The sequence below is a fragment of the Dama dama genome, chromosome 30 (genome assembly GCF_033118175.1).
Source record: "Dama dama isolate Ldn47 chromosome 30, ASM3311817v1, whole genome shotgun sequence".
NCBI lineage: Eukaryota > Metazoa > Chordata > Mammalia > Artiodactyla > Cervidae > Dama > Dama dama.
Window position 1 is genome coordinate 19,071,831 of NC_083710.1, and position 16,250 is coordinate 19,088,080.

General features: G+C 44.6%; 1 non-coding gene across 1 annotated transcript; it reads right to left on the reverse strand.

The window, feature by feature from the left end:
• Positions 1–205: 205 nt before the first annotated feature.
• On the reverse strand, positions 206–277 carry TRNAE-UUC (transfer RNA glutamic acid (anticodon UUC)). The gene has a single exon. It is a non-coding gene; the product is annotated as a tRNA-Glu (tRNA).
• Between the last annotated feature and the right edge of the window lie 15,973 nt (positions 278–16,250).

Here is a 16,250-nt window from a genome sequence, read left to right on the forward strand (position 1 = left end):
CTTCCTTTCCGTTTGCTCCTGCCGGTCAACCGGCTTTGAGTGGGCTGTACAACCATTCACTCTAGGGTAGACCCCGATTCTCTTCAGCTTCAATTTCCCCTGGGTGCTCTGAAATGGGGTTATAGCTCTTTCTAAAAACACCAGTGTTCCCCTAGTTTAGAGGTGTTTGATTTATTTTCGTTTTCTGTCCAAAAACGTGGTGGCGTTCCCACACCGGGAGTCGAACCCGGGCCGCCTGGGTGAAAACCAGGAATCCTAACCGCTAGACCATGTGGGAGACGACGAGTGTCTGTTCAAACCTAGACAAATTGAGTCTTTAGTCTCAGCTTCCTCCTGCCCCTCCCCTTCCGGCATCTGCTGACCGACCTGCTTCTGCGCATGCGGAGCTGCTTTACGGCCGGCGCCCTGAGAAGACGGCGCTCGAATCTCTTCTCTGCACGTTCGCGTCCTTTATGATCTCATCCCGCCTCCTGATTCTAGACACCGCGTCTCCGCCTGTGTAGATTCTAGATTGATGAGTCATTATTCATAATTCCTCAGGAGAAGGCGGCAGAGTACCAGAGGGCTGGCACTGCTTTGGGTGAAGACGTAAAACCGCTTCCACAGAGGCCGACGTGTGCTGGACGCCGGGGCCCCTGCGAGGCACCCGCCCGGAGCGCCGCGGACGAGCCTCGGTGCCGCCCGCCCTCTGGCCCCGCTCGCCGAGCTCCGGGCAGACCCGCGCCCCCGGGGAAGCGCTAGGGCTGTGTCCCCGGCACATGGGGGTCTGCCCTTCTCCCCTCCGCGCCGTGCTGGGCAGCACGCACGCCCCGTCCCGTCCCAGAAATTTCCCCTTTCCTCTCAAGATACAGGACACGGGGCTGCCTGGAACATTCCAGGTTCTGTTGACCCAATGGCAAAAAGCACTGTTTGTGCCGTTGAAAGTGGGAGATGGTGGCTTGTGAACGTAGTTTTTAAAACCGGAGAAAGTCCCTCGTTGAAAGCAAGCATGAAGGATGGAGGGTCCCCGCGGATTCCTCGCCCGGTCTCGGCTGGAAGCAGCATCTCGCCGGGCGCAGTTTTTCTGCCTCCATGAACCCCAGGATGCGGAAGCCCGTGTGGGAGAGCTGCGCTCCTGGTGTTCTCGAGGTGGCTTCAACTACCCAGAAGTTGTTTGCACGAGCGCCCGACACTTTTGGAGCCCAATTTAAAGCTGGTTCTCATTCTCATTTACTTCCTCCTCATCCCCCGCCCGCCAAAGGGTCTTAGAAGGTTCTCGCTCTCCCCTTCATTGAGGCTACCTAAGGCTTCGCTTGTGACATTCGTCAGAGGGGAAATAGAAATGATTCTTAGATTTATTAACACGGAGGATGCTCCCTCACAGGGAATCAACATCCAACACCACTTAAGTGCAATGAAGCTCTGAAGGAAAACCACAACCTACTGACTGCAAACTATGTGTGTTAGACACGTTCAAGTCTGTTTGCTCATTTCATCATAGTATTCCTATGTGGTAGGTCTCATGCGCGTCTTTGGGGGTTCTTCCTGTACCAGTTTTTGCATCTTTGAACAATTTCACTTGTTTGTTTTGCAGTCAGTGAGACAGCTGCCTTCCTCTGGCGGACATCTGCTTCGGAACAGTAAAGAAAACTACATAACAAACCTCATCAACTACAGAATATCCCGCATCTGTGGTTCTCAATCTGAGGTTCGAAGAGTTCACGTGTACCTTTCAGTTTTGTATTTCCACGTCATAATTCTTTTTGAAAAGTATCTTACCAGTTTTAAAGATAAAAGTTCCCCTAGGAACCCGTAAGACAGGCACCATCCTTAGTAACTTTCTCTGGTCTCTTACTATCCCCAATCTGAAATTTGTTCAGTTTTCCCCTTGTCATTGGATGAGAACTTGAGTAGTTTACCCGAAAGCCCTATGGTCACTTTATATTATTTTTATTTACTATTTTTATATTTATTTATATGACTGTTTCCCACATGTGAGATCTAGTTCGCTGACCAAGGGAGCCAACCTGGGCCCTGGCTGGGGTAGAGCAGCAATCTTAGCCCTGGACTAACAGGGAGGTTCCCCTATGGTCACGTTAAACAATAAAGCACAGTTTAGGACGATATACTATTTAGCAACTCTGTCCTCATTCTAGATAGTTCTTTTCCACTACCCCAGCTTGGGCATGACTTCAGATTAGGAACAGTGATGAGCTGGATCAGGCTTCTGTCAGCTCACAAGATCTTATTTTAGCTTCTCTTTCTAACCCTGTATTCCTGACATCACATTGGTAGATGGCCATAGTGGAGAGTATTTACACCACAGAAATAGGCAGATGCTCCAAGGCAGGGCTTATTACCTTGGAGAGCTAGTGTGCTGATTCAAGAATAGTGTGCTGGTTAAATGGACTCGGCAAGGGTCTGTTGTCCAGGAAAGAGGGTGTGTTCTATTTCTCTCTTCTTTCTTTGGCCTTCCTCCCATAGATGCTTCAAGGCCCTCCAAGATTGGAGTGTGTAGAGAGCAAGAGGAAGGGAGACTGAAACCTCCTACTGGACTGCTGCCACCAAAAGTCAGCTTCTTGCCTTCTGGGCCCGAACTCTTTTTCGCGTGGTTTTAGGGCTCTTTTCTCAGTGGTTCTCCAGGAGTTCACCAGAGGCTTCCTTGCTTGGACCCCATGAACAGTGTCTCCCAGAAGGCTCGCAGTGGCCTCCCAGTGTAGGTCTTAGACCAGTGGCACCAGAGCACCATTGCCTTTGTTTAACTGCAGATTCCCAGCCCCACCCAGAGCTCCCGAATGAGAACTTCTAGGAGCAGGGCCTGGGAGTCTGAATTTTAACAAGTACACACCACCCCCTCCCCCTCCCGCTCCTACCAAATGACTCAGATGCCACTAGAGCTTGAGAAATCCTTACTTGACCCTGAGTTCCCTTCGACCTCTAAAAGGCCATGGGACCCCTGAAGCACAATTTCCGTCATTTCCTTTTCCTGCTGAAAAACCTGAGGGGGGAAAAAAAGACTTGCTAGTTGCCATTTTTCTGTTGTTGTTTAGTTGCTAAGTCATGTCCAGCTCTTTGGGACCCTATGGACTGTAACCTGCCAGGCTGCTCTGTCCATGGGATTTCTCAGGCAGGAATACTGGAGTGGGTTGTCATTTGTCTTCAGGAGATCTTCCCAACTTTGGGGTCGAACTCGAGTCTCCTGCATTGGCCTGCAGATTCTTTACCACTGAACCACCATGGAAGGCCCAGTCCCCTGTTGAGTAAAATCTAAATTCCCTGGCCAAACCTTCCCAGCTTTCTATAACCCAGCCCTCACATAACCTGCTAACATTATCCTCCCATGCCTGTTCTTCAGCGATCACGTGCCGGTCACCCTGCTTTCTCTGTCCCACTTGCCCCTCATGATGTCCTGCCCTGGTCTCTGTGTTCCATTTCACTCTGCACCTTCCCTACTCGTCTTCCCACATCTGATCCCAACTCCAAGGCCAGCTCAACCCCCATAAAGCCACCTCAGGGCTGTGGGTTCATTTCCTCTGAATCTCAAAGCACAGACCTCTAAAAAATGGCGACATAGGCTTATGCCTAGCCACCCTTATTATTTAAGTTATTTAATAGGAAAGTCCATGAATAAAAATCAGGTTCCATAATCCCCCTGGGAACCCATTCCTGCAGTCACTCCTTTTGCCAAGTAGTCCTTCCTTTTATCTAACTTAAATACTTCCTGCTGTACTTCTGTGTGAAAGCGGTCTCCTTTTAACCAACAGTATGAACAAAATGTTCCTGGGAGAAGGGAAAAAACACACATTTTTGAAGTTTAGCCAGACCAGTAAGTGAGCTGAATTTCTTTAGTTCCACACACACACACACAAAAAAACCTCCTTGTTGACAGAAGGAACCGCTATTCCTGTTCCCATGTATCTAAGGCTGACTCTCACTGGGCAGCTCTCCCATTTCATCCACCATTTGATACATTTGATCCTGGAAAAAAGCCCCAAATACATTCTACTTGCCGGGCATCTAGATTAACCAAAGCGGAGAGTGCAATTCAGGTCCCCTGCCAGTCATTTAGGAGCTCGGATGGTTTCCATTTCAGCGGGCCCAGGAGTCACCCTTTATAAGGGCATCGAAAATAAATGCCAATTAAGTTCCACTCTCCCAAGGAGAGCTCTGGCGGGCACAGACCCAGCCTAGGGCATTAAGTTAACCTCAAAGCTCTTTTGGGTAACAGCACCTGCCCCTGCTGACCATTCGGGGTGAGTTAATCTTCATGGCCTAACACTTGGTTCAGTTTCTAAAATTGGACTTGAACTCAGGAGGCCACTGGGATAACAGAGCTTCCTCGGGGCTTTTTTTAGGTTATATAACCCTGCCCTTCACCTCCACCCCAAGTCTAGTATCTCCTACTCATGCTAGGACTCAGGACAAGTACCCTTGACCTCTAAACCCGAAACTCGGTTAGGTCTTGTTCTGTGGGCCCACCCCATCAGTCATCGGGCTGGATGAATTTCTCTGCCTCTCTCTCCAGGGTAGATGTTAAGCTCCTGGTGGCACAGTCTGGGTCTCACTCTGTTGTCTCCCCAGATTCTTGGCACAGTGCTTGGCAAGAAGCAGCTCTCCCTCAGGCAGGTAAAAATACCTCCACAGCATGGTATCCTTCCTGACACATCAGCCACACTCAGCAAATGTTTAAGTCGTCGCCTGCCTGATTCATTCATTCATTTAGTAATCAATCCATCAGTCAACCCCAGCAGAATAGTCTTGGTTTCAGCCCAGCACCCAGGGGTCAAAGCAACTGACTACAAGTTCTGCTCTGCTGTGCTACGTCGATCCAGTTGTATCGAACTCTTTGCAGCCCCGTGGGCTGTAGCCCGCCAGGCTCCTCTGTCCATGGGATTCTCCAGGCAAGAGTACTGGAGTGGGCTGCCATGCCTTCCTCCAGGGGATCTTCCCAACCCAGGGATCAAACCTGCGTCTCTTACATGTCCTGCATTGGCTGGCGCCACTAGCGCCACCTGGGAAACCCAAAGTTATTATATATATATATATATATATATACACACAGGTACTGATTAATTAAATTCTCACTTTATGATAACTACTAATCTAAAAGTCACATGGCAATGATTAGAATGAAATAAGCCTTCCACATTCACAATCCAAACAAATACATGGTTAAGTATAATAAAGCCTGGTGTAATAGCATCTTGTATGACAGTACTCCTTACCTAGATCTAGATTGACTCCTGGAACACCTTAAAACTTAAGTTATCCACCATTAAAGATTGGTATGGCTTGAGTTTTTATCCAGTTCATGGTACCAGACTATAAATAAATTCCATTCAATTAATATAAGTGGATTCTGAAAAAAAAAAAGTCTATTATTGGAAACTTCCAAATACATGGTCCAAGTCAGTCACTACTGTTTTATTCTATTTTTTTTTTTTTTCTTTTTTTTTTTGGCCACACTGCAGAGCAGTTGGGATCTTAGTTCCCTGATCAGGGATCCAACCCAAGCCCCCTGAACTGGAAATGCAGATTCGTAACCACTGAAACGCTGTGGAAGTCCCAGTCACTGCTTTAAAAGTGACAATTCGTGGACTAGAGTTCTCTATTGAGATATTTATCCAACTTACCTGGGTCCAAATTCTGGCTTCTAAATGAATGGTCAGAGGGGCCATAATTTGTAAACACCAAATCTTAAAAGTATAAAACTGCTCTGTTAATTTTGTAAATTCTGAGCCTTTGCTCTTGATTCTCTTTCTCTGAAATCCTCCCTTGGGTACAAAAACCCATCCCTTCTGTGGAACTCAGTTAAGGACCAGAAAGGATACAAATAATAAAACCACTGCTCATTTACATCATGCTTCACAGGTTATAAATCAGCTCACAGACAATGAACTCATGTGGCTCACAAGTTAAGGGTGAGCTATAATCAAACATCTGTGGTGTTCTATCTTAAAAGATATCGGTCATTATCAGGGTGTGGGTCAGACATGGGAATTTACACAAGCTTTGTGACAAGGCCATAAAATCGTATGTAATCTGATAAAGTTGCAATGGGCTTATCTCCTTGGATCATCTGAATATGTTTCCTCCTGCCTCCACCTAATGTACCCCACAAAATAGGCCCATGCTGCCAAGTAATAATACAGGAGTTTCAAGTTAGCTGTCCTTGGCTGCTCCCTTCCCTGACCTAGAGAAAAATATTAAGTTCAAGGTAATGCTGGAGACTCCTGAGGCAATTGCCCAGCTGTCCCCAGGAAATGAATCATTCCCTCCTTCCACAACCTAACCTCTAGTCAAACAGGCTTTTAAAATCCCTGTGCTAGTTCTCTCTCTCCTCCACTCAAAACTCAACATTCAAAAAACTAAGATCATGGCATTCAGTCCCATCACTTTATGGCAAATAGATGGAAAAACAATGGAAACAGTGACAGACTTTATTTTCTTGGGCTCCAAAGTCACTGCAGATGGTGACTGCAGCCATGAAAAGACACTTTCTCCTTAGAAGAAAAGCTATGACCAACCTAGACAGAGTATTAAAAAGCAGAGACATTACTTTGCAAACAAAGGTCTGTATAATCAAAGCTATGGTTTTTCCCATAGTCATGTATGGATGTGAAAGTTGGACCATAAAGAAGACTGACAGCCAAAGAATTGATGCTTTTGAACTGTGGTGTTGGAGAAGACTCTTTAAGAGTCCCCTTGGACTGCAAGGAGATCAAACAAGTCAATCCTAAAGGAAATCAATCCTGAATATTCACTGGAAGATTGATGCTGAAGCTGAAGCTCCAGTACTTTGGCCACCTGATGCAAAGAGCTGACTCATTAGAAAAGACCCTGATGCTGGGAAAGACTAAAGGCAGGAGGAAAAAGGGACGACAGAGGATGAGATGGTTGGTTGGCATCACTGCCTTAATGGACATCAGTTTGAGCAAGCTCCAGGAGATGGTGAAGGATAGGGAAGCCTGGTGTGATGCAGTCCATGGGGTTGCGGAGTCGGACACGACTGAGCAACTGGACAACAGAACCGCTCTGTGATGCTGGGGCATCACTGTAGCCATGCTACCCTCTCCAGCAGGCTCCCTGTTTGGCTCTGCCAATAGCGGGTGCTAGAGGGAGACTGGGGAGCTGCTTCCAGTTTCTGAGGGAAGCAGTGAAGTGTTTCACTTCACACGGAAGAAGTGAAAGTGTTAGTTGCTCAGTGGTGTCCCACTCTTTCAACCCCATGGGCTGTAGCCCACCAGGCTCCTCTATCCATGGGATTTCCCAGGCAAGAATGGGTAGCCATTCTACTGGAGTGGGTAGCCATTCCCTTCTCCAGGGGATCTTCCCAATCTAGGGATGGAACCTGGGTCTCCCACATTGCAGGCAGATTCCTTACCGTCTGAGCCACCAGGGAAGCCCCATGACCATACTGTAATTCATCTTAGCAGCAACTGTGGGTTCCAGTAGCAGCAGTTGCTTCCAACATTTCCAGAACCAACACACCACCACCTGCCCTCCCTGCTCAGAGACACCAGCATTGATTGGCCAGCATGCCCTCAACAGAGGAGGTGGGAGTACCAGCTTCACAGTCTCCCTTTTAAGCTTTTGAAGAACCAGGACCAACAAAGCAGGATCTCCTCCAGCCCGGAGGCCTCAGTCAGGGCACAACACCAAGCTTCTAGGTTTCAAAAATCACAGCCTCTTCCTTGTATTAACCCAACACTAGGGATGATGGCTATTTCCTATAATTCTTACCTCTATGGCACCTGTGGCCTGTCTTTGCCTTTTTTCTTTCCTAACACCTGGCTAACCATTTTTTTATATTAAGTTCACTACTAAAGGCTTCCCTGATGACTCAGACGGTAAAGCGTCTGCCTGCAATGCGGGAGATCCAGGTTCAATCCCTGCATCGGGAAGATCACCTGGAGAAGGAAATGGCAACCCACTCAAGTACTCTTGCCTGGAAAATTCCATGGACGGTGGAGCCTGGTAGGCTACAGTCCATGGGGTTGCAAAGAGTCGGACACGACTGAGCGACTTCACTTTTTCTCACTTTCACTACTAAAATACCTGCTGTGGTTTCTGTCTCCTGATGGACTCTGATGTGTGTGCTCAGTCACTTCAGTCATGTCCAACTCTTTGTGACCCCATGGACTGTAGCCTGCCAGGTTCCTCTGTCCATAGAACTTTCCAGGCAAGAATACTGGAGTAGGTTACCATATCCTACTCCAGGGGATCTTCCCGAACCAGGGATCAAACCCATGTCTCTTGCATCTCTTGCATTGACAGGCAGATTCTTTTCCACTGTGCCACTTGGGAAGCCTGATGGACTCTGATACAAGTCCAATAAAGGAACTCATTCAGTCTGATTTCATGTCAACACTTCTTTAAGAACACAAATGCTGGTTGCTATCCTCCAAGAGGCCCTTATTTATCTCTGTTAATTCATGCTCCTTCAAGGCCAGGGACTGGCCCTCAGCTTGAAAGAATCAGAACTATGTCAGAAAATAAAAACAAATCAGTCCCTTTTATCACTTCCATGGGGAAAAGGACATCTGAGCCAGCATGACCACAAGTTAGCCTGGCCAGGTTTCATGGGTGCCGGAAGCCCCCAAACTCCTGGATTGGAGAGAAAGGGCTTTCTGCTCATGGCAACAGTACAACCAAGTGTCGGCATTGCCATTATTTTGTCCAGCCCCAGTTCTCACGAGGTGCTGACAACAGAGCTAGGTGACACCTGTGCAAGCAGTGGGTTGAGTCAGAGGAACCCTGAGTTTAGGGAAGCTAGATATTTTTATAATGTGCAGTAAGCACGTCTGCCCCGTGCTTTAGAGAGACAACATCTCTTTTCAAGGCTGGTTGCTACTTAAAGATCCTTGAAAAAGAAAACACAAGAGGAAAACTGTCTCCCAACATTTATCTGAAGCTTGCATGTGAACACAGAGCAAGGACAATTAGCTGGATAACTGAATTGCTTACATTTCCACACCAGTGATCTAGAATAGTTGAGTCTTTGGACCAGAGTTCCCCTTTCTTATTTAGTGCCATTAAGCCTCTCTTAATCTAGATTTTTCTAAGTTGTTGCTATTCAGTTGCCCAGTCATGTCCAACTCTTTGCGACCTCATGGACTGCAGCATGCCAGGCCTCCCTGTCCCTCACCATCTCCTGAAGTTTGCCCAAGTTCATGTCCATTGCATCAGTGATGCCATCCAGCCATCTCATCCTCTGACGCCCTCTTCTCCTGCCCTCAATTTTTCCCAGCATCAGGGACTTTTCCAGTGAGTCAGCTGTTCGCATCAGATGACCAAAATACAGGAGTTTCAGCTTCTAAATTAAATTTTCTAAATTACAGGGTGTCAATCCCTTTTCTCATTGACATGGAAGTAATCTGAATATATAAATGTTAGTCAAGTCTTTTCTGTCCAGTAACTAAACCATCCTGTCCTTAGAAAGTGATCACACTGTCCAGATGTTACCCATTATATGATTTAACTATATAGAGAGGACAGTCATTATTTGTAAGTAAAGTAGCCCTCACTTATTCCTGGGGGTTATGTTACAAGATCCCCAGTGGACACCAGAAAGCATGGATAGTACCCAACCTTATAAATACTGTTTTTTCCTATACACACATACCCATGATAAAGTTTAATTTATAAATTAGGGACAGTAAGACTAGCATCAATAACTAAATAATAAAATATAACAACATACTGTAATAAAGGTTACATGAACTTGGCCTCTCATAGTATCTTATTGTACTGTACTTGCCCTCCTTTTTGTGATGATGTGAGGTTCCTGTCCTGGGCAGGACAAAGTAGGACAGTGTGGGACTTTATGCTTCTCAGAGTAGTGCACAACTTAAAACTTATGAATTATTTATTTCTGGAATTTTCATTTAGTATTTTTGGACTGCGTTTGACCACAGGTAACCGAAACCACAGAAAGTGGAAAAGGAGGGACTACGGTAGCTAGAAATCTCCTTACTCTCCCCTGGTACCACCCACCCTCAAAGACCACCTTAGAGATTTAGTTTGAGCATGAAATTGCTTTCTGCTGTTTTTCCTTAATATCGAGCTAAGGAAATATATCTTCTACCTATAGATATCTTTACAGTACACTTGGCTTTTAGAATCTTGTTGTTTAGTCGCTCAGTCATGTCCGACTCTTTTTGCGACAATATAGACTGTAGCCCCCCCAGGCTCCTTGGTCCATGGGATTCTCCACGCAAGAATATTGGAGTGGGTTGCCATTTCCTTAGAGGAAAGTAATGCCCTAGATAGTAATAGGCTAAGATTCTTGACCTCCTAGATCAATGTCAAGTGTGAGATCATAGCTGATGTCTGACATATATAGGAAGCTTTTGATAAATAGTAGTTGTACCCTCATGACTCTGGCAAATAACAGAAACCGAGTACATTGTGCAAAATAAAGAATTTGTTACAACAGGGTGTCTTCTAGAAACCCAAGGCAGGAATGCAGCCTGTTTTGAAATGCCCACCCTGCCTTTGCCTCTCTGTATAATGTAACCACATTCATTGTCATTCATTCAACTCCTACACACCACACACAGTATTTGCAGCTTGAACACAACAGGAAACACAAATGGATTTTTTTTTTTTAATTTTTACAGTGCTAAGTCCTAGAGCTTACAGTCTAGTGGAGAGAGACAAATCAAATGATCACACAAGTAAATATAAAACCACAACTTTGGCAATTCTGAGAAAGGCAGGTACATGGTGTGAGTATGTTAAAAAGGAGGACTTGACCTACTTGGGGAGGTCAGGGAAGGCTTTCCTGAGGAAGTGAGGGCTGAGCAGAGATCTAAGTCAAAGCCAGCAATAATAAGATGTTAGGAGAAAGGGAAGAACTTTCCAGGCATGGAGGGGAGTAAAGGTCTCCTGGCAGGAGGAAGCATGGCTGGAGCTCCATGGCTGGAGAGCAGAGAGATCAGGTGACCTGCCCAAGGTCACAATAAAACCAAGGTTAAAAATGGGGAATTTAGCCCAGAGCTACACATTCCATTCTACTACCAAGCCATCCTAGCCAACAAACATCACCTTCTTTCCACTCAGAACTTTCCATAGAGGGAGTTCCCTGGCAGTTCAGTGGTTATGACTGGCATGGGTTTGATCCCTGGTCGGGGAACTAAGATTTCACATCCTGGTCAAAAACCAAACAAAAAACCACAAAACTTTTCGTAGAGACAGAGGTTCATCAGTTAACGCTCAAGCCAAAGGATAAAAATGACCAAGTAGAACATGAACTGAGAACTTTGCCATAGAACTCAATTTGTTGTTTCCTTGTTGAGTTTGACCAGTCGGGGACTGGGGAGCCTTGGGGATAGTCTGTGTCAGTGGCACTCAAAGTGTGGTCCCTGGGCCACTAGCAGCAGCAGCTCCTGGGAACTTAATAGAATTGCAAATCCTCAGGACCCACCAAGGGGTTTCCCTGGTGGCTCAGATGGTAAAGAAACTGCCAGCAATGAGGGAGACCAGAGTTTGATCCCCAGGTTGGTAATATCCCTTGGAGAAGGGAATGGAAACCCACTCCAATATTCTTGCCTGGAGAATCCCATGGACAAAGGAGCCTGGCAGGCTACAGTCCATGGGGTTGCAAAGAGCTGGACATGACTGAGCGACTCACGCACACACAGGACCCACCAAAGACCTCCGAATCAGAAACTTCAGAGGTGGATCCAGCAATCTATATTGGAACAAGCAAGACATCCTGCAGGGGCTTCTAATACACAGAATGGTCTGCATGAGATGTTTTCAAACCTGTCCAATCATCCCAATCACCTGAGGAACTTGTTAAAATATTCCTGGGTTACATTCCCATATCTACAAAACCCAGAATCTCAGGGTGGGAACCTGTGTTCAGGTGATCAGCCTGATGTAGGAGCCACTGGTTGACATCAAAGTAATTCAGCATCTGACATGGTGATCAATTAATCTTCATATGCCACTTTTCCTTGCTAGGTGACTTGAGGGCAGTAAGTACCACAAACTCTACAAGCCAAACTCAGTGTGTAATTTGATTCATATCTTCTATCTTCTCAGCTCTTTGATTTTAAAACAGTACCTTTCAGAGAGTTCTTCTTTTGATGCTTTTTGATGAATGTCTCCTTGTCTCAGTCTCATCATCATACTCACCAAAAACCACATGAGATCTAACAGGCGCTTACCAAATTCAAACATTGCTATCTTAGTTGTGGTCAAAAAACTATTTCTTGAAAATGTCCCCAACATTCCAAAATATTCAAAAGAAAAGTGCCCAGCCTTGTAACACAAATATGCATCTAAATCAGTTTTTTCCTTTTTCTGCTTCTGCAAGGAAATAGATTTCTATCATAGTGATTTGGCAGTGTTTTAAATAAACATACAAATAAATATGGGAAGAATTGAGACAATGTCTAAAAACAAAAACTAGAAAATATTTCCAGAGTTGAAACCATAAATGTAATCCCAGATTTATTTTCAAGCAACAGAATTTTTAAGAATTTTCCTATCTTAAAATTCTTCCACATCCTGGGATTTATGCAGTTCATCTGCCAATAACATTGAATGGTCTACTGTAGATAATTTTACATGTCTCAGAAACTCTCAAGCAAGATAATGATATATGACTTACTTCCCTAAAGATATAAGGCCAGTGAAAAGGGACAAAAAAATGAGTGGTCACTGTAACATAAAAAAAAAAAAAAAGGCCTCAATTATTGGTTATCTTCAGATTAGTGGGTAGGGGGAGCAATCTTTGATTGTGTAAAACCAGAATTTGTGAAGTGGCTACTGCTATCATTCCAATAAAACAAGGAAGTTGGACTTCCCTAGTCCAGTGGTTAAGACTCCATGCTTCCACTGCAAGGGGCGTGGGTTTGATGCCTGGTCAGGGAACAAAGATCCTGCATGCCATGCAGCCAAAGAAACCCCCTAAAAAACAAGGAAGAAATTTCAGTAGTTTTAAGAAAATGGAGACAAGTACATAGGAAGGAAAAAAAGGGAGCCTTAATCGATTAAGTAACTGTGCCTTTGAAGATATTAATTCAAATAAAGCCTGTAGTTTGGCTTTACAAATTAAAGCACAAAAATAAGCAGAAAAACATGCAGACACTGAACTGCAAATACTAAACCCAGGAAATGATGGCATTCATTCCTAATAAACAGAAATAAAGTTGCCAGAAACTGGAATGTGGAAACCTTCATACAAGTGGTGAAAGATCCTGAAGCGAAGATGTCATAGTTTTTACAGGATTTGTACAGACTTATGTAAGACAGCCGGGTACAGAGGACCAATAGAAAAGACTTGCTCTTTTTTTTGTTGTTATTAATTTTATTTATTTCTGGCTGCGCTGGGTCTTCATTGCTGCACAGGCATTCTCTAGTTGTGGGACCTACTCTCTAGTTGTGGTGTGGAGGCTTCTCCTTATGGTGGCTTCTCTTGTTGCAGAGCACAAGCTCTAGGCAATCGGGCTTCAGGAGTTGCAACACACAGGCTCAGTAGTTGTGGCTCCCAGGCTCGAGAGCACAGGTTCAGTAGTTGGGGTGCAGGGGCTTAGTTACTCTGTGGCAGGTAGGGTCTTGCCGAACCAGAGATAGAACCCGTGTCCCCTGCATTGGCAGGCAGATTTTGTATCCAGTGTACCACCAGGGAAGTCCCACTTGATCTCTTTATGAGAAGACCCAGCAAGTGTTCCCAACGTCAGCCCCACCAGTGTGTTTCACAGGACACGCTGCACTGCGGGCACAGTCTCGAGGCGTATAGCTCAAAGGAACAGAACTTCGAGTTGGGGTCTTTTGTCTGTATATCAGAGTATCTGTCTTCTTTATTGCTCCATTTAATCACACTTACTGATGTTCCCCTATTCCAATTTTAAGAAAGAAATAATCCTTCATTTGCTAAGTCATTCCCAAGCTGCCTCCAGGTCTGCTAACAAGAGACTGGGAGCAAGTCTGCCCTCCAGAGCTCAGCTTCCATCAGAGGAAGTGGCTTCTCTTCTGGCGACCTCTCAGTCCATTTCAGCCTTATGTATCAGGCAGTCACCGGACAAAAGAAGTGAATGAGGCAACTTTCAAATGCTAATTCAGAGTGTACGCTGTGGAAGTTAGAAAACCCTCAGGAGAAAAACTGCCCTGGCCTGTCCCATCAGTCGGGGTCTCACCTCCCCTCTCGCTGAGGACTCAACGACCACTAGCACCCATAGTGGGGAAGAGCTCCACAGAGCACCATCTTAACGCTTAAATTCAAACATCCTGTCCTCTTCAGAATTTAACTCTCATTTTTTAATGGAAAAGAGGAAGGTGTTAGTAAATACAAGAAACAGGCTGAGCTTTTAAATACACCCAAAATATAGTTTTCCACTTCTCATACACAAAATGAGGTACAATATGAAATATACAGGATGATCTCAACTATGTTATCATAAAAAGTTATAGAAGCTTATCTGATTGGATGGTTGATGATTTTAAGGAATTAATTTATAAATGATAGTTTGGTGTTTTCTTTTGTTTTCAAGTCCCTATCTTCTAGAGATGTATACTAAAATATACAGGGATAAAATAGTAAGATTCTCGAGCATAAGCTTCAAAATAACCTCCAGTGGGGTGGGGTGAGGTAAGGTGGGCTGGCATGGCTAAGGTTTAAATGAAAATGACTGGCCACAGACAGATAAGTGCTGAGGCTGCAGGATGGGTGGGAAGAAGGGTATCATTACATTACTCACTTTTTATACTTCACATACTTTTATGTGTGCTTGAAATTTTCCAAAATAAAATGCTTTTTAAAAAAGCCACAGGGACTTTCCTGGCTGTTCCATGGGTAAAACTCCATGCTTCCAATGCAGAGGGTGAGGGTTTGATCCTTGGTCCAGGAACTAAGATCCCACGTACCACATGGTGCGGCCAGTAAGCAAAAATTACTTTAAAAAAAAAAAAAAAGGCCACAAAAAAGGAGAGGGAGAGAAAAAAATAAAACAAAGATACTTACCTAAAATACTGCAGAGCATAATGAAAAAAGAGATTCGGTTAAAAGTCTTTATTAAAACAATCGGTTACTCTCTCCCTATGCTCCAAATTCCTTGAAATGATTATTTTTAAAAACAACTGAAGATTTACAACAGAGAAGGAATACAAGATAAAGGATGGTATCAGGAAACTAGTGGTTTTGAGAAACTCCTAAGTTCCTCAAAGTGGTTCTCAAAATGCACTCCCACCTCAAAGCTCGCCAGCACTACCTGAAACCTGTCATAAGTGCAAATTCTCAGGCCACATCCCAACTCTTCTTAATTATAACCTTTGGGGGCAGAGCCCTGCAATCTGGTTTTAACAAGCCCCCCAAGTGATTCTGATGAACCAAAGTTTGAGAACCACTCTGAAGCTGACCAGGTTGACAAGAAACAAGAGGAAGGCCTCCGCCCAAACCAGCCCCAGAGACAACCACAGGAAAGGTTAACAGTGAGTCCAGAGGTGCTCCAAGCCGGGCCAACAGATGACAGAAAGCCGGGGACTAGCTGCAATAGTTAAGTCCTAAACCTGCCCACTTCCAAAACCAAGCGGTTGGTGGGAGTGGCAGGTAAGAGTTCTGCCCCGGAAAAAAGCTCCATCCTCAGATTAAAACTCTTGGTATTTTGGCAAAGAGATGGGAGTGACGCCAAGAGCCTAGATTTTTTGCCCACTCCCCCTCTATTCTAAAAAATCTGTGTGAACAAAGCTTCCTTTTCTCAGTCAAGGTAAACATCTTTTGGAGCAAAGAAGGCTTTATACAAATCTGGGAAAAATCCATGCCAACCCATTAATCAAGAGAATCTCTTTCATATGTAAAAGTGACTCTTTCAACAATTAGCAGTAAAGATAATTGTTCAGTAAACTGAACAAACAGAACAACTGACAATCAAGGGGGAAGCAAATAATTCAAATAGAAAATAACATGAAAATTCTCACTGGTATCCTTAGAAATATAAGGGTATTACACCTATGAAAAAAGCAGTTAGAATAAGAAAGCAATCTTGAATATTTGAAAACAAATTACTAAATATTAAAAACTAAACAGAAAAGCTAAATGATTGTAGCATATCACAGCATATCATCAAGTAATTAAATATTGAATCCTCACTTCAATTCAAAAAAATGAATTGGGAATTCCCTGAAGAGGGAATTAGTGATTTGGCAGATAGCATTTTTTTGGGGGGTGCGGGGGAGAAGGCTGTACCACACACAGCATGCAGGATCTTAATTTCCTGACTGAACCCTCGCCCCTGTGGTAGAAGCTCGGAGTCTTAACCACT